Below are 19,447 nucleotides of genomic sequence, written 5' to 3'. Positions count from 1 at the left end.
TTGGCCATTAGATTTTCACAAATGTTTTGTTCCTCTCTATACATTCTCCTTCTGGAGCTCCTATGAACTGCATATGGCATGCTTGAGGATGTCCTGCAGGTCCCTCAGGCTGTGTTCACTTTTCAAATTTTTCTCTTTCTGTTCCTCAGGCTGAATAACTTTGATGGTCTTACCTTCAGCTTGCTGATCTTTTCTTCTGTCTGCTCACATTTGCTGGCAAACCCCTCTAATAAATTTTGTTTCAGGGGCATCTGGCTAGCTCAGTCGGTTGAGTGTCTGACTTGATTTTGGCTCAGGTCATGATCTCAGGGTTGTGAGACTGAGCCTTGTGTTGGGCTCCCTGCTCAGCAGGGAATCTGCTTGAGATTCTCTCTCCCTCTCTAAAATAAATAAATAAATCTTAAAAAAAAGAAAAAGAAAAAAAAAACAACAACTTTCATTTCGGTTACTGTGCTGCTTTTTCTGTTCCAGAATTTGTTACCTTCTTTTAATTTCTTTCTTGATGGTCTCATTTTGTGCAGACATTGTATTCTCAATTGCCTTTAGTTCTTTGTCCATGATTTCCCTTAGCTCATTGAGTATATTTAACACAGTTGATTTAATGCCTTTTTTTTTTTAAAAAAAAAAACAAGGTTTATTTTAGGGAGATAGCGAAAGCTTGGGCAAGCAGGGGAATGGGAGAGGGAGAGAGAGCAGCAGACCCCTTGCTGAATACGGAGCCCAAAATGGGGCTCGAGCCCACAACCCCAGGATAATGACTGGAGCCAAAATCAAGAGTTGGATGCTCAGCCACCCAGGCGCCCTGATTTAATGCCTTTAACTTATAATTCCAATGTCTAAGCTTCCTCTGAGATGGCTTCTGTCCAATTCTTTTTTTTTTTCCTGTGAATGGGCCACACTTTCCTCTTTCTTTATACGTTTCATATTTTTTTCTTGTTGAGAAATGAACATTCTGAGTATTATAATGTGGTATCCTGGAAATCTCACTCTCCTGTACCTCAGGGATTGCTGATTGTTGTTTGCTGAGAGCTGGAATTGTCCATTTGTGAGCACAGCACTCACAAAAGATCAGCAGTCTATCCCTTCATGAAGCACATCTCCATCCAATCAGGTTCCAGAGTTCCAAGATAGTTGATTCCAAATACTCTTTCCAGGTCAATGGCTGACTTGGTAGAGGGACTGACCTCTAAAGCTTCCCACTCAGTCTTTTTGTGTGACATTACTGCAGTCCACAGTCTTTTAATTTAAACATCAGTGAACTAGTCCAATTTTCAGACCTTGACCAAACTCATTCAAGCCCTTGAATCACTGCTAATTCTCTCAGTAGAAAATGCCAGGTACATGCGTATTTTTTGGACCTAAGTATGATTTGTTTTCTAGTTTTGGTAAAGGATCAGGATGAGTCATTCCTTCTTTCTTAAATCTCTTGTGACCACAGAAGACCATCACAGGAAAGGAACTGATATGTGGCAGAAGGCAAAGATAATCTAATAGCATGGACTTAAAATATCAAACTAGTGGCTCCTCGGTTTAAATACCATTCAAAATACAAGAAGTAGTATGTAGTGTTAAGAAGTGGTTGACTGGGAGTATGGCATAGAATTTACTTCAAGAGCCTTTACTCTGGGTACAACTGTCCAGTGTTCTGAAGGTACAGCTGGAGTTAATACTTCTAACTCTGTGCTCAGAATACATTAGGGACTTGAATATTCGCTAAAATATTTAGCTTCCTTTGTATTAAAAGAAGTATCTTTCTGAAAGCATATGCAAGGAAGGACAGAATGCTTCATATAGGTAAATTACTTAGCTCTCACTCCAGAAATCTTCTCTCTCTAAAACATGCCTTTTTTGGGGGGGTGCCTGGGTAGCTCAGTCAGTTGGGCATCCGACTCTTTTTTTTTTTTTTTAAAGATTTTCTTTCTTTATTAGAGAGAGAGAGGGAGAGCACAAGCAAGAGGAGGGCGACAGGCAGAGGGAGAGGGAGAAGCAGGCTCCATGCTCAGCAGGGAGCCCGGTGTGGGGCTTGATTTCAGATCATGACCTGAACCAAAGGCAGACGCTTAACCGACTGGCACCCCAGGGAATCCAACTCTTGATTTTGGCTCAGGTCATGATCTCGGGCCCCTGTGGGGCTCCATGCTCAGCACAGAGTCTGCTTGTCCCTCTCCCTCTGCTCCTCTCCCTGCTCTCTCTCAAATAAATAAAATCTTTAAAACATATATTTTTTGAAGCAATAAATTTGTATCAGTAGGATAAGCTGGGCGTTTACAATGTTTGGGAAATCAATGTTCTAACAGTGAGCAATTCCCACCAAACAAATTCTTCCTCCAAAAACAGCCAAACTACCTCAACAATTAACCTGTCAATGGCTGTGAATAGGAATGAGTTCACTATCAATATGACATCATCACCGGTTAGGAGCAACTGGGGAAGTTGGGAACTTCTATTCAGTATCACCAGAAATGGATACAAATCAGGGTACCACACCATGCCAGCACTGCCCATAATCTTTGGTTAATGGGTAATCCTACTTTTTCAGGAGCAGTTAGCTCGGTTTCCTCTTTCACTCTCGCTGCTGTGCTTGCCCATGCCTACCCCTATCTGTCTAAAACCCGTCAAATAGGTGTCCCTGCTTTTAGAGCCAGAGTCACCATCTTAGACCAGGCTTGCACATATCCTACCCATGCTATTTTAGCTGTAAATCCTTTCAACCAGAATAATGCCCCTCATATTTTGTCATTTCCTTTCAAATATGTAAATATGGCCAGATTATCATGATGAAATGTGGTCAATACGAAAACGAGAGTACTACAAATCTGTCTGCCTTTAGCCACATCACGATACTTCTACCTGGGCTCTTGAATAGTAACACACCCGAAAAACACAAAGCCTGTCACACTGAGAAGCAGTGTACACCATGCCACCTTTCTTACTGTACTCAGTCCCTACCTGCCGTCCTCATTTTCAGGGCCTACCATCCTGCCATCTTCTCACATCTATCACCTCGAATCAATCTCTGCCAAGAATCTAGACGCCTACTTCCAAGTTCTGCCACATTAACATACTGGGAAGGTCATGGGTCCACTTCTCTCCTTTCCTTGATGCATCTCTCTCAGCCAAGAGAACCCAAGCGGTGAAAAGAACTCCGCGCCTACTTCACAATGCGTATGCAAACATAGGAACGCACGTGGGCAGACTTACACGTATTATGAGTGAACATTCTAAAATGTAGTTAGAATTTTTTAAAGTAGGGTACAGAACAAGGTATGTTCCCATTTGTGTTTATTAGGTTGAATCCTACGAAAATATCATTTTTGTAGGTCAAAACCAACCAAGCAATTTTATGGGGTTCACAGTCTCTAAGGTAGGAGGGATTAAGGTAGAAAAATATTTGTTTTCAAGGTTTCCGTGTGTAACAACTGGACATATGAAGTTTATCACCACCTCTTCACATCCAAAACCTGAGAGCACCTGCCCAGAAGCCTACTATCAAATCTTTGCCACACGACATCATCGCCTTTTGTGGGTGGCTCCTCATGTGTCACACAGTCAGAAAAAAAATTCCTCCAGGACAGGAACTATCTTACTCCTTTGGCATTTCCTTCGCATAGCACCCAGTACAAAGCATCCTTTGGATGCCTGCATGTCTGAATGACTACATTTCCACTTCCCCTGTCGCCACTGTTCTCTACCCCTGTTCTCTACCACAGTAGTGGGAAGCAGAAAAAACAACTCACTTCTCAGACTCTGACGTGCACTGTTTGATTCTGGCCTGTGAACAACCACAGGTGAAGTTATTCATTAACTGTATACACCATCTGTCTAGGGAGGGGGTACATTACAAGGGTGACCAACTTGAGCTCCTCCTCATTCCCCTCCTACCCTCCTTCCCAAACTCACAAGGGGCATCTTGCTACTATCTCACCTCTCCAGTGGGCTTACAGAGATTTGGTCCTAAGGTTCCACCCTTCACAGAAACAGCACACCTTTCTCTCCCCCAGGTAGATCACGGATGCTTTTTATCTCCAGATGACTTTACGGGCACACAGAACTGCAAGGCACAGAAGACTGCCATTTGGCAGGGGCAGGTAGCCAGTCACATGTAGACAGGATTTCATGTTGTTGTCATGCAGAAACGATCAGCTACAACTTGAGAAGGCAATAAGCAAGGGGAAAAAAAGGAAGAACCGGCTGACCAAGCGTACTTTTTTCCCCTTCTAAAACACAATCGTTTCTCCCAATTCAGACTGCTAACATTCTTTCAACAGCCCTGAAAATAAAGACTGGCCCAATGGTCTACTCTTGATCTGTAAAAACTGACTAACTCCCTCCTATTTGCTACAATTAATTAAAAAAAGGAAAAAAATTTAATTTATGCCAAGTCTGGGACACTCATAGGGAATCTGCTATTACAACCTCTACTAGAAAATGACAAAGAAATCTAATTTGTCAAAGTTAAACAAGAAAAGTTGGTAAAAAATCCATCTAGAGCACAGATTATGAACTGTTATGTGATCACATAAGGCAAGCAATGATCACAGAAGGCAAAACATGAAATGCATAAAAACTTCTTCATGAACATAATTTAAAACCTAATACTTGCTTTCCAAAGTCTATTTTCAACTCATCACCTAAGGCGGTTGGGCTACAAGGAATGAAAGACATGTACCACTGCTCCACCAAACCCAAGGCTCCTGGGGGGTCAGAAACCAGGTTTTCTACTGTGTGTAGACCTACCACATTGCACAAGGCTTGGCATGTGGTGGTGCTCAATAAACCTACTGACTATATAAACAATTATACAGTATTTGTCCCAGATACAAAGGGGAGAGATTTTAGCTGCCTCCTTCTGCTAGGGCACCTCAGAAATAGCTTCTTCTAAATTTCTTGGTGGATGAAACCGCCAGACAAACTGATTAAGGGACCAGGCAAAGGGGTAGAAAGAAAACCAATGTAATGAGAAGCAAACATATTTTGAGCCTAACTCTGACAAAGTTCTATGAAAAGATGGAAAACTGCTGAGCTTATCAAAATGTATTATGAAGCAGAAGCAAGTAAGGCAGTGGTACTGTCCCAGAGACAAAGAATGGATCAGAATATTTAAAAAAAGATACATGTAGGTGGGTAATTAGTGTGTGATGAAAAGATTTCTAGTCAGTGAGAAAAGGACGACAATATAACGAAATACTGGCACAACCATACCTTTGGAAAGATTCTGATGTCATATTGCATCACACATAAGAATTCCAGTGTGCTAGGTACTAGGGAAAAACATTGTTTTTATTGCCCTTAGGATGGGGAAAGCCTAGTACATTAACATGAAACCCCAAAACCAAAACAAATCAACAATGTTGACTACAGGGAAGTTTCTTTACTACAAAAACACACCATTAACCAAACCAAGCCATGATAAACAAGCCTGGAATGTTTACAACACGAAAAAGGGTCAATATTCTTGCTATATACGAAGTTTAGGTTCAAACAAACAAAAACCCACCTCATTTGGGCTTTAGAGAAAATAGTCAATTCACAGAAGAAAAATAAACGGCTAATATTTTTTAAAAGCTTAATCTATTCATCAATAAAATGGGAATGAGGTATCATTTAAATTTTTCCCACTAGTTAAACTGTCAACCTTTAAGAAAATTGACAATTGGCAACTATATAAATAGAATTCTCAAGCTACAAGCTCCTCTTGGAGGCAGTATGGTAATGAATACCAAATTTTAAGTATAAATAACAACTATACCTTAAGGAAATGATCAAATAAGTGGCTTAAAAAAAAAAGATATTATTTTAAGTAATCTCTAGACCCAGTGTGGGGTTCTAACTCACAACCCCAAGATCAAGAGTCACATGCTCCACTGACTGAGCCAGCCAAGAGCCCCTTAAATAATTTTCTTAAAGAGAAAAGTTGGAAGTAACTGAAACATTCATTTAGAAGATGGTTAAACTTGGTAAATGCAGTATCACACAGCCATTAAAAACAGTAATGTCCGGGGGGCTCCTGGGTGGCACAGTTGGTTAAGTGTCTGAGTTTTGCTTTTGGCCCAGGTTGTGATCTTAGGGTCATGAGATCCAGCCCTGTGTCGGGCTCTGTGCTCACTGCAGAGTCCGCTTGGGATTCTCTCTCCCTCTGCACCCCACCCCACACTTAAAAACAAAACAAAACAAAACAAAACAAGTGTGTACTGACAAGGAAAGGTGTGTAGTACATACAGTAAAATCTTTAAAAAGCCAAGTTATGGAAGAGTGTACTGTATGATCCCTTTTAAATATAAACATGTAACTTTGGAAGTATAGCCACCAAATTATCCAGAAGGGTAATAGAGAACTATTCACTTGCTTCTGTAATTTAGAATCAAGTCCATTTTAGGAAAAAAAATCTAACCACCTAGGGACGCCTGGGTGGCTCAGCCGGTTAAGCGTCTGCGTCCGGCTCAGGTTGTGATCCCAGAGTCCTCGGATCGAGTTCCGCACTGGGCTCCTTGCTCAGTGAGGAGCCCTACTTGTGCTTGTGCTCACACTCTCTGACAAATAAAAAAATTTTTTAAAGATTTTATTTATTTATTTGACAGAGAGAGACAGCTAGTGAGAAAGGGAACACAAGCAGGGGGAGTGGGAGAGGGAGAAGCAGGCTCACGGCAGAGGAGCCTGATGTGGGGCTCGATCCCAGAACGCCGGGATCACGCCCTGAGCCGAAGGCAGATGCCTAATGACTGTGCTACCCAGGCACCCCTCTGACAAATACATTTTAAAAAATTTCTCAAGAAGAAAAATAGAACCACCTATACTGAGGTTACTCTTGCCCCTCATGAAGTGAATGAGCAGGGCTCCATGTGGGTGATAACTTTTGAAATGGCTTAAAGGGTCCTCAAAGTTTCTGACTGTGTCCTCTTGCCAGTTGGGATTTTACAAAAGCCACTGAAGAATGATCAAGAGCCAAAGAAAGCCAAAATATGAAAGGATCTTGAGGACAGCCAATCCGCTATGCTCATCTTTCAGAAGTGGAAACGGAAGCTTAGTAACTTACTTCAGAGCCATACTGCGGCCCTGCTTAAGGAATTCTCCAAAATCCTACTGCTCTGGCCTACTGATTTCAAGCAATGTGAAGAATTCACAGGTATTTCTTTTTTTCACCCAGAGAACACAACAGATGAGCATGCATGCATATATCTATAGATATATCCATGTACCTATATGGCCATATATATATATATACATACATATATATCTCAAAAGCCACTTGGAGAATATATTTTTAGTTCTTTCTTTCAAACGATTAGCTTTTGGGGGAAAACTGATGAATTAGTTTAGTGCCTACCCTGAAGCCCCTCTCCTAGGGTAGGCAAGACACACATAAAATGTGTGCAAGACACATATATGAAATACAAGTCACAGGCATTCAGTGAAAGCTGAGAATAGTATGGGCTGAAATGGCCACATAAAGCTTTAAAAATGGAGCTGGTGGTACCTGAGCCAGGCAGGACACCAAAAGACAGAGCACAGAAATGAAGGGAAGTGGCAGGAAGTAAGCTGAAGGAAACAGGGAACAAAGTGTGGTATGGAACGGGCAAGTAAAATAACTTACGGTAAGTAAAACAATACAGGGTGTGCATCAGAGAAAGGACAAAACCAGGAAGATAAGCCGGAGGCGGTGTGTGGAGGGACATAACGAAGGGCAATGGAAACCCAAGGGTTCTGCGGGCACGGAAGGAATAGGACCTAAGGAGTAGTTTTAAGACTATCTGATCGCACTTTACAAGGAAGACTGGGGGTGGGGAGAGGTGAGACATCAGTTAAAAGACATCTAGTTAAGTCTATAGGTATCCAACACTGAAAACACGGAAGGCAAGGGAACGCTCAGACTCAACTGTTTCTTTCACACCTACTTCTGCAAAGGGTATTTTGAGGCACTTAAATCGAGATTATCACACATCATTTAAAAGAAATAGATATCTCAAGTTAGAAAGGTGATCTGTGAGTGAGGCAACTTGGCATCCTTTCCTGCATTTAACTGTCAGTTGATGGGAACAACAATCTACAAATGAGCCACTGGTTCCCCAACAGCTATTACTACAGCAAGCCACCGTAAAACTTGTACTATTTCCCAAATATTTCCAACTCTGTGCTGTCCAGGTTCATGGTAGAATCACACTCTTTGGTTTCCTGTATGGTGTGACTCATTCTGGCCAGTGAGCTGTAAGCCTAAGTGACGTGTCATCCTGGGCTGGAACACTGAATGACAGAAGTTAAGACCCTCCAGTAGTTCTTTTTCACTTTGCCAAGACACCCAGCAATATTCCGTATCGTGTCCACCAAGTGAAGTAGTGATGCAGAGCTCCTGGAAAACTCATGGTGCACGTGCTGCACGAGCAGAAAATAAACCTACGTTGCCTTCAACCATTTTGAGGTTACTTGTTTCTGCAGAGTAACCTAGCCTATTCAGTCTCATACTGCTGGAAAACTGACTACCTACAAACTTACATTTCAAAAGAAGCAGAATAATCATGGCATCTTTCTTTTATTTATTTTTAAGATTTTAATTATTTGAGAGAGAGACAGAGAGATCAAGACAGGGCACAAGGGCGGGCAGGGGTGGGAAAGGGAAGCAGGCTCCCCACTAAGCAGGGAGCTTGACATGGGGCTCAATCCCAGGACCCCAGGATCATGACCTGAGCTGACGGTGGACGCTTCTTCTTCCTTTTTTTTTTTTTTTAAAGATTTTATTTATTTGTTTGACAGAGAGAGAGACAGCCAGCAAGAGAGGGAACACAAGCAGGGGAGTGGGAGACGAAGAAGCAGGCTCCCAGCGGAGCAAGAAACTTGCTGCAGGGCTCGATCCCAGGACTCTGGGATCATGCCCTGAGCCGAAGGCAGACGCTTAATGACTGAGCCACCCAGGCGCCCTGGATGGTGGACACTTAACCAACTGAGTCACTCAGATGCCCCAAAGCATCCTTCTTTAAAAAAAAAAAAAAAACAAAAAAAAAACCTCTTAAATAAAACTGAACAATAAAATTTACGTAGGCTCTTCTTCCAGATAAGATGTTATTTTTCTCACCACTATTAGGGTTAAAGAAGCATCTGACAACTTGCAATATGGAGCACCAGTTCCGATCCCACTACTGGCCTCCATGATACTGAGCATGTCCTTTTGGGCCATTTCCTCATCTGCAAAGAGATGGTCACAATTCATATGCTGCTTGGATTGAACTCCGAAGTGAAGTTTAAACTAGGTTACAGCTGATCTCTGTAAGAGACTGACTGTGTACACACACACACACACACACACACACACACACACACACACTTTGTTCCACGTATCAGTCATGTGGGGAGGGGGGAAAAAAACTAAAGCAACTTTTATAAAGAAGCAAGTTCCTGAGAAAGCAATTCCTGTTGAGGACTTCACAGTCCAGCCCAATAGATTCTTGACTAGGATGTGCACCGCTGCTCTCAAGCTTTCTAAAGGCAGGTCCCAAACCAACAGCTGAGTCTAGCCAGGGACCTGGATAATGGTGCCTTTTTTTTTTTTTTTCTTTTTTGGTAAAACAGACTGGAAAGCAGATAGCTAGTATAACAGTTACACAGAACTGTTCTCAATAGCTCAAAGCTTTTGCTAGCAACCCTATATTATCTCAAGCATTTACCCAGTAAAACAGATTGTCCATAAATTGGTAAGAGGAGCCCACAACGGGTTGGCTGGCTAAAGAGGAAAACCAAACTGTTCTTTCTCCATCCCATCCCTCCCAGGCCAACTCCTTTTAATCTGTGTTAAAGATACTTCTGAGGAAGGCTTAAACACATTTGTATTTGAGTTCTAGCCCCACTAATCTCTCAATATGTGTTTCTCTAGGCGAATTATAACATCAAAGTCATTCCTTATTCATAACTGGGGTACCACCTGTCTTACTCAATAGGGTCGTGAGGTTCAAGTGAGAGGATTATGCCCTATCCTAGCATTATCTAGTGAAGTATCACTTCGTTTAACATACACCCTTCAAGAAGGCACCGGGGTGCCTCCCCTCCCCCACGCCATCTGGCCCCAATACATATATAGCCATTCCCAATTTGGAGATACTGCAGCTACTCCAACTACTTTAACATTTCCCTACCTCCATCATTTGCTTATGCCATTCCCTCCAATTATAATGGGTTTCCTAAGTTTCCCCTCCACACAACTCCACTCCACACAGACCTAACCCACCATTTGAACACCTCCAGCATTTTCTTTAAGCTATTTTTATGACTCTCATCTGCCTTGTTTTTACAATTATTCGTAAACCTCCAGTGATCTTTATTTTATACTCCCCACAGCTGCCAGCAGTGTTTTCTTATACTAGACAATAAAAATCTGTCAAATGAACACAGAACACAGTTTAGCATTCAGGAAAGTTCTACATATTAATCACTGGCCCAGAAGCATAACTTACATGCTACAAATAGTAACTTACTGTACAAAGTTAGAACTGGAAAAAAATATTAAGTTTACTGAGTAATATTTCAAGATCCATCCTAGAATGATTCATCCCTGCCCTCCAGGAGTTTAGAGTGGGGGAGGGGTAAAATCATATAATATTATTCTAACCAAACTAGGGTCTACAGCAGATGTACAAAAAAGCTCAAGATCACTCAGCCAGAAAGCCGTTGGTCAAACACCAATATCTAGATGGTCAGTCAGAACATGCAAACAGGCCTATTTCTAACACATGTATGAAGGAATCCAAAGTTTTAAGAACTCAAGTGTCAGATCAAAGAGGTTGAATGAAAGCACTGTTTATTATGACTAGATTTATATCCCACAGATGATACTTTTGGGCCAATTCCACCACCAGGAATGGATCCAGATTATAAATGCAAAAGCTAATCCTCAAGGGCAACTACGGAGGACTAACCACTCACTAGATGAAACCATTCTGCTTTTCTAACCCTAAAGGATTTACAAAACATTTCTAAGAGGTTGTCTCAAACTCCAGAAACAACTTCTCTACTCCCTCAAGGACTGCCTACACTGGTACTGAATGGGGCCATAAAAAAACAGGTTCCTACCAGAGGGGCAAAAAATGAAAAAGACAAGTGTTAGCAAAGATGTGGAATACTTGGAACTCTCCAATACTGCTGCTGGGAGTATAAGTTGGTACAACAATTGGATAACTGACAGTATCTACCAAAGTGTAACAGATACTGGTATGGGCTGAAGCGTATCCCCACCAAATCCGTATCCTGAAGTCCTAACCCCCAACACCTCAAAATGTGATGATCTTTGGAGACAGGGTCTTTGAAGATGTGACTGAGGTTAAATTAGGTCATGAGGGTAAGCTCTAATCAATATGACTGATGTCCTTATAAGAAGAGATTAGACACAGGTACAGAAGAAAGACCATGTCAGGACACAGGAAGGCAGCCATCTACAAACGAAGAAAAGAAGTCTCTAAACAAATCAACCCTACCAACACCTTGATCTTGAGCTTCCAGCTTCTAGAACTACGGGAAAATAAACTTCTTTCGGCTAAGCCACTCAGTCTGTGGTATTTGTTACAGCAGCCCTAGCAAAAGAATACAGATACATACTCAAATAAAACTCAGCCTTTCCACTTCTCAATATTAACATAATAGAAATGTGTACAAAGATTAATCAGAAGGCAGACACAAGAACATTCAACCAGCATTATTTGTAACAGCCATAAAGTACAAGCTACCCAAATAAACATCAATAAATTAATAAATACATTATGATACATCACATAATGGAATACTCCTAAGCAATGAAAATGGAGTTTACAACTGCACTCAATACCAAATCTCACGAACAACAGTGGATCAGAGAAACCAGACACAGAAGAGTACACAGAGTATAACTCCATATACGAAGTCCAAATCCAACAAAATCACACTATAGTGTTAAAAAATAAGCAGACTCATTATCCTGAGAGGAAGGGAGGATAATGACTTGAAGGAGGCACAAGGGGGCTTCGAAGTTTATAAAAATTCTCCAAGTTCACTTATTTGTGTGCTTTTCTTGTAAGTATGTTCTACTTCAAAGTTTACTAACATAGAAATGAAAAATTACTTAAAAATAAAGGCAACACTTTACTCATCCAGGACCACCATGAGAAATAACTTTATTCTCAAACTGAATGCATCAAGTTCTTCAACTGTTGTCATTAAACATCTGAAAAACACAGCCTCATGATCCCCAGCTTCCCATCACTGAGTGTTTTTCAGGAGAGATCCCAAAGGTCAAAGATCCAAGAGTGTTCAGTCCCCCCCGCCCCAGTTAAATTCCCACACCATATTTTATTCAATTTCATAAATGAAAGATACTAAAGTATGTATTCATAGGAAGAACATAACCAGTTAACACTGCAGTCTTCCTTTGGGTAGTAAATAGATTTTTTTTCTTTTTACTTCTGTATTTCCCTAGGTTTTTTTCTTCTTTTTTTCTTAAAAAGAACAGACTTGTTTAATAACCAGTAAAAGAGAAGAATCATTTTTATTTTATTAAAGATTTATTTACTTGAGATAGAGCAAGTGTGTGCATGTGGGCACAAGCAGGAGGGGAGAGGGGGAGAATCCTAGAGGAGACTCCCTGCTAAGGGCAGAGCCCGACACGGGGCTCTATCCCAAGACCCCAAGATCATGACCCGAGCTGGAAATCAAGAGTTGGCTGAATAACTGATTGAGTGACCCAGGTGCCCCAAGAAATGTCATTTTAAATGAACGGTAGTGAGCGGGGGGGGGGGTGGGGGGTGGGGGGTGGGGGTGGGGGGGGTGGTATCACCTGACTGGCTGAGTTGGAAGAGCGACTCCTGATCTTGGAGTTGTGAGTTTGAGCCCCATGTTGGGTGTAGAGATAACCAAAACAAAAAACAAAACTTTAAAATAAATAAATAAATGGTAGTAGAAGAAAAATACCTTTTTTTAAACAAGGAGTCAAATGCTGAGGTCTTTAAGGCATCCTGTATAATCAAAAAGGCAGGGTGGTACATCAGAAATAGCTATGTGTTTCAGCACACATAGATTAACATTCTAGTAGCTGGACCACCTGAGGACCCAGAACTATCTCATACAGAAAAACAGAAAAGGCTACCCTCTCAGCATACAGAGATGTTGTGAGGACCAAATGAAATCCTATGTAAATGGCAAGCACTACACAAACACTAAAAAGCATTTAAAGACAAATATCACGTAAGAAGGTTTCTACAAAATGTTAATACTTTTTTAACCGGTCAACTGAATGGCAGAGGTCACGGGACTTAAGAGTGGCTGTGAACCTATGGGCTGTCCAGATGACCCAGAGTTATTTCCGGGGTCCTCAGATCCGTAAGTACATAGAGCACTGCTGATAGACTGACTAAATACCATATCAAGAGGCACTACTTTATTATAAAGTCTGTCCTATTACAATTGGGTTTTTAAAAGGTTAATTCGTATTGGCTTTATCACGCATTTTCAAATTACTCGAATTAAAAGTTCATCAAATGCAAATAAACTTTTAATTAAAATGGCATACAAAAATTAGAAACCAACGATGTAACCATTTAGCTCACCTTGTAATTTTTAAAGGATTACTGAACTGAGCTGGGTAACTTGAGGAAAGCCAGTAGCAAGCACAAGCCATCTTTACTTGAAGCGTCAGGGAGAACAGAGACGCTCCTTCACCGTGTCTGGCAGCAGTCACACAAGCAAGCTCATTTGAGAGCCAAGTAAGGTTATAGAATTCCTAACACTGCCCAGGTCCCCAGGACTCCCTTAATATGCTTCCTCAGATTTGCTCTACCCCAACAACAAGCAGTCTGAGGCAACCAGGAAACGGACAACAAAATCAGTCAGACTGATCACCCCAGCAGTGATGACATCACCAAAACAGACAGCTCAGGAGAGCCTTGAGGTCCCCTGCATTAAGTACTGCATCCTGAGGCAAATGAACAAGGCCAACACTGTATGTCACCACTGGAACCAACTCCCAAGCTTTCTTCCTCCCCCACAGAGACATTTTGCAAGTAGCTATTCTTAAATTTGTTTTTGAAATCATAGCCTGAGTACTAAAACTGAAACCAGTCAGAGGCACTGCTAAAAAGCCTGTTCTGATTTCACCCACCACACATCACTTTTACCTTTGATTCACAAATCACACTGACCACAATCACCATTAAGAAGTTTTAAAACATTAATGCAAACTCTTTTTCTGTGTTTAGGAAAAGGCAGAAAGTAGAAGATGTGAGAACAAATAACTGGAGAGATCAACACGTTGCAAACGTGACTGCAGCAAACCGCAGATACAGAAGCACAGAGATCTATTAGACGGCATTCACAGTACATGTCTGGTGACACAGGAACAGAGCACTGAGAATACAACGGCAACCTTACATGGGAGATAAGAGTCAGCAGAAAGCCAGCAGCCGCAAGGCGGCTGGGGGGGGGGGTGCTCCTTTCTAGAGCTTCAGTCTCCTTCGGAGGATGACATCAGTACCAAGGGGAACCACCGTTTAGCCTTACTTGGGAGGACTCCTCCTCCTTAACTCCCCCGGAAAACCTTGCCTAGAACTTCCAGTCCAATATCTAGTCAAATCCTCAGCCTTATTTGTTGAATTGTACAGATGCGGAGTTAAACAATTTTGTCATAGGAATAACAGCAAATATTCATGTCAAATTTCAGAAAGGAACAGTGCATAAAAAGACCAACACGAGAGTGTGGTCTAGGTTTGCTATGCCTTTGCACAGAAAGACTAATACCAAATATAAGGGCAGAAATGATATTAACACAATTCTCTTTGGAGATTTATTAGAAGCTAATCAAATAACCAAAACGTTTTTGCTTCACTTGGTGGTGGGGTCGGAAATCAGATTCAAAGCCATACTTTATTATAAAGCAATGCTCTTTGATTATGGGATTTGAGGGCTTAGGCCTGGTTAGCACAAACAAAACATAACAAAACAAGCAAATGCCCAAGTGATTGCTGACAATTACCTGGAGAGAGATACTAACAAAACTATTTTTAGAGTGCTTTCTCCTACATTCCATCCTTCTGTTTGTTTACTCATGAACTTCTACCACAAACACAAAACTCACATCTCCTTTTAAAGAAGGGGAGCCAGAGTAGTTGCAGGAGATGGGGTGGCATAGGGCTTTATTTAGTGAAATACTGGCACTATAACTGGTGGGCATTATATTAAACTTTCTTCATCAGCTAAAGAAAAAAAAAAAATCCAGCATGTCAAATGTGCCTTTGCTCAAAGAGCACTGCAACAGCAAACATTTGCAGTGTCAAATGGCAACGACATGAACTCCCTCAAGTGAACAACAAAATGCCACTAGAGCAAAAGGAAAAACAAGTTTAGTGTTGAAGGTTTCTCTTCCAAAGACATGATCAATTTGAAACTGTAACAGTATCTTCCATACTCTCAAGAGCAAATCATACAAGTAATGTTACAATTAACAAAGCCTTTAAGTTGGCCAGAACACCAGACTGCCTTCTATGGACTCACTTGCGGAGATGAGAACTCCTCTTTCCAAAAGCCTCAGGTTCTACCACCAAGCCATTCCACAACAGAATTCCTGGCTGTGATCACACATCATTTTTAAAATTCCTTTAGGACAATAACCACACTTATCTCCCTGAGTCAATAACCAGTCATGCCTAATACATGGTAGATACTCAAAACATCTCAATGAATGAAAAGGTGCTCATCATTACTCTCCTCTCTAAATTCAAACATTATTTACGACTACCATACTTATTACTCAAATATATCAGTTTAGATAGCAGAGTTAAAAAAGTAAAAAGAAATTAGAATACAACAGGGTTGGGAGGACTAAGCTTTAGCTCGGACAGTATCTTCACAAGTACTCACAACTCACCTTCCAGTTCTTAGACTCAAATCTGAGCAAACTCTCCCAAGTCTGAAGAGAAACACACTAATAGGAGACTCTATTAATCCATGGATGAGAAGTCATGCGGCTAATCAGCTGCTTAAGTCACAAGGAAGAGACAAGAGCCTGTTCTTTTGGAATCCAAAGAGAAGACAAGAGTATTTTCGACAGGAAAGACCAACTGGCTAGATACCCATGTACTAAGGTTTTAAGAAAGTTTCACATGGCAGGATTGCCAGGCTTAATTTGTTGGACAAAACATTTACGTAACAAAATTTATCAGACCTCATTTAAGCACTTTGCTAAACCATAGAGTTTCTGATATTGGCACTACACTACAAAAAAACCTGTGTTAGAAGTCCACAACCACAAACGGAATATCTTGTGTTTTTTAAGGTAGAACTAAGGTGGCCGCAAGGTAGAACCAGAGGAGGCTTTCTAATGGCATCACTAGAAACAAAGGAGGCAGAGAGAGGAAGATACCTGGTGGCAAAAGATAGATCACAAACTTCAGAAGCACTGGAAAGCAGTACAACCAGAGACTAAGTACAGTACTCCGGAGCCTGCTTGCCTGGGTTTGAATCTTCGCTCCTTAACTTACTGGCTGTGTGACCTTGGACAAACAACTTAACCTCTCCGTTCTTTGACAATAATGGTATTTCAAAGGGCTGTTCTGAGCATTAAACACAAAAATCTGTGTAAAGGTCTTGCCTCCCTGCCCAGAACACAACTAGTGCTCAAATGTTTACTATTCTTCTTCTCAATCTTCCACTTTTACGAACCACTAGGCATCAAGATTTGATTTAAGCCAGTAAGAGGTTCCCCCGACGCGGTGGAATCCAAACACAGCTCTACAGCCAACCATCATCTTTCCTCCAATAAGTTTGAAAACTTCCTCTGGGATTTACCACAACATACTTAGGACAAAACGCTCCGTGTCTCCCACAGCCAGAGGCGTCTCACATGTATAAAAGTGCTTGGGGCGAGCCTAAGACACGTGACCTGACTCACTGCCTTGACTCAGGTGCCGTCAGGGAACCTCTCTCACTAACAGGGTCAGGTTGTTCAACTGAAGACACAGATGGGAACGTGGCTCAATCCTGGGCGCCAGTTAGCAAGGCCCGCGCGGTCGGCGGCGCCGGGGCCAGCGTCCCCAGACAAGGCAGCGGGCGGGGTCGACTCCGGCACACTCCGGCTCGCTGCTCCAAGGGACTCAGCCCAATAGCGAGTCCCGCCGCGGCGCAGGCCCCCAGTGTCCAGAGGCCACCCAAATCAGGAGACACTCTGGGTCTCGGGTCTTGACGCTACCAGCAAGCAAGGCGTCCGGGACCGCCCGCCCGCGGTCGGCAACCCGGCCAGAGGTCACACCCGGCGACCTCTGACCTCCCCCCGGGCCGGGTGCGGTCCGGGCCTGCTCTTGGGCCCTGAGCGACGCAGGGTTCCCCCCAGGCCTGCGCTGGGCCCAGAGCCTGCCCAAGATAAGGACGACGCGAGGCTCAGGCGACCGAGCAACTCAGGAGGGGGATGGGGTCAGGCCACCGGCCAGGCTGGGCCCGCTGCTTACCGCGGCCGCTCCGCTGGGGACTCCGGGCCGGGCGCGTCGCTAGGGCTCCCGCCGAGGAGGAGGTACAAGGGAGGACAGGAACTGAGGAGAAGTCCAAGTTCCGGTTCCAGCGGACTCCTCGGCACTCCCCAAGCCTTCAACGCCGCCGCTGCCGCCGCCTTGGGCTTTATGGCCAAGACTCCGGCTCCGCTCCCACTTCCGCCACCGCCGCCGCCCCGAGCGGAAGTACCTGTCACGAGACTCTCGACGCCAAGAGTGAGGGGGAGGAGCCCCGCCTCAATCTTGCGTCACGTTCCGGCCGCTTCTGGGCCGAGCCTGGATCACGTGGCATATACATGTCTGCCCCCAATTGGTTGTTGCCATCTTTGAGGCTCGTACAATGAGAAGGACGGCGCCATGTTGAATCTACAAACCGCTGTCTCAGCCATCTCCCCCCTTACGCCCCCGCCCTTCACGTTCCCCCGGAATAATGAATGCCAGGGAAGAGAGGGCGAGAGTAAACTGGCTCTTCCAGTAGTGTCCCTCTGCAGAAGGCACTGATCGGTCAACTAAGCAGTCCTACTGTGTGCCCTGAGCTCCAGGATCAACAAAGCATGCATGCTCTAGAAACAGGCTTTCTCACAGGGAGAGGTCTCTGAGTAGTGGGAGATAAAAGAGTGGTTATTTGACAAACTTACATTGGGTTGAGGAAGGGTACCCATATTTACTGAGCACCTGCCATGCCGCTGTACTATACCTTTGGATCATCTCCATTTGTCCTTACTTTAACCACTTAAGGAAACATTATTTTCACTATTTTGCAAATAGGGAACAGAGACCCGCTGCAGGTGGGTTTGACCTCACACAGTAAGTGGTAGAGTGAGATGTGAACCAAGGAAGGTTGGATGTCAATATGCATGATCTAGTCGGCTGAAAATGGCTGTACCAATTGTGTAACAGAGTGACAGAGACATGGAGGTGAATTAGACATTACCAGAACGTTTCATCTAGTCCAAGAAAGTGGAAAAACAACGTAACCCAACTAACACGAGGTCGCTTCTTAGTGAGGCACAGATGCACCACGTGGAGTTGTCTCACAAAGTAAACTTTATTTGCAGCAAATAAGGAGATGGCTGGGGAGTAACTTCCAAATCCAAGGCAGGTAGAGCAAGGGTGAATGGATTCCTTTTATTTAGGGTTAGGATGAGTATTTAGAATGGGGAGCTTTGTTATTTTATGTAAAGGCAGGCAAAAGGAGGTGCATGTGCCTTAAGGAAACATGCCTATACATACATTGTATGTTATGTATATGAGGCTTGTGCTCCTCTTTGGATGGAGATTTTACTATTATAATGAGGTAAAGGTAAGTCTTGGTCACTCTGTGGGCCACTTCATGGTCCATCCACATAGGTGTGAGTAGGGGGTTAAGTTCAAACTGGTCTGGGTGGTCTGGGCAGTTGTTATTGCTTGAGGAGTATTGTTTGTTTGTTAAAGATTTTATTTATTTATTTGTTTGTTTATTTATTTATTTATTTATTTATTTATTTGACACAGATAGAGAGAGAGAGAGAATGTGCACAAGTAGGGAGAATGGCAGGCAGAAGGAGAGGGAGAAGCAGGCTTCCTGCTGAGTGGAGAGCCCCGATGTGGGCTTGATCCCAGGACCCTGAGATTATGACCTTAGCTGAAGGCAGGCGCTTAACTGACTGAGCCACCCAGGCGCCCCAATTGAGGGGTATTTTGGTTTCCATTAGGGAATGTTATGCCCCTCAGGTATTTTGCCTGACTTAAGAGATAAACTGGAAAGAAGAGCCTAAGGAAACATGTGGGACGAAGGTCAATGAGTACAGCAAGCAGGTAGGCAGTAAAGGTCGGGCTTTGGAGTCCAGCTGGTGACAACAGCTCAAGACTCCCTGAGCTTACTATCAAAGGTGAGGCAATAAAGTAGTACACTGTAGAGCTCTTAAGAGGGTGGGACACCCTATCAAAGACCCGCCCAATTTGAACACAGTAAGATCAACTTGGGA

General features: G+C 42.9%; 1 protein-coding gene across 2 annotated transcripts in view; it reads right to left on the bottom strand.

Moving 5' to 3' along the window:
* The window catches only part of RAB7A (RAB7A, member RAS oncogene family), a 70,603-nt gene extending 52,940 nt beyond the window's left edge, over positions 1-17,663 (bottom strand). For both annotated transcript variants that reach the window (XM_045812481.2, XM_045812480.2), the window contains exon 1: positions 17,442-17,663. The gene's annotated coding sequence lies outside the window, so the exon portion shown is untranslated. The remainder of the gene's footprint in view (positions 1-17,441) is intronic.
* Between the last annotated feature and the right edge of the window lie 1,784 nt (positions 17,664-19,447).

The sequence above is a fragment of the Ursus americanus genome, chromosome 14 (genome assembly GCF_024610735.1).
Source record: "Ursus americanus isolate L20-20 chromosome 14, mUrsAme1.1.p, whole genome shotgun sequence".
NCBI classification, from domain to species: domain Eukaryota; kingdom Metazoa; phylum Chordata; class Mammalia; order Carnivora; family Ursidae; genus Ursus; species Ursus americanus.
Note: the sequence above shows the minus strand (reverse complement) of the source record. Positions and strands in the feature narration are given on the sequence as shown.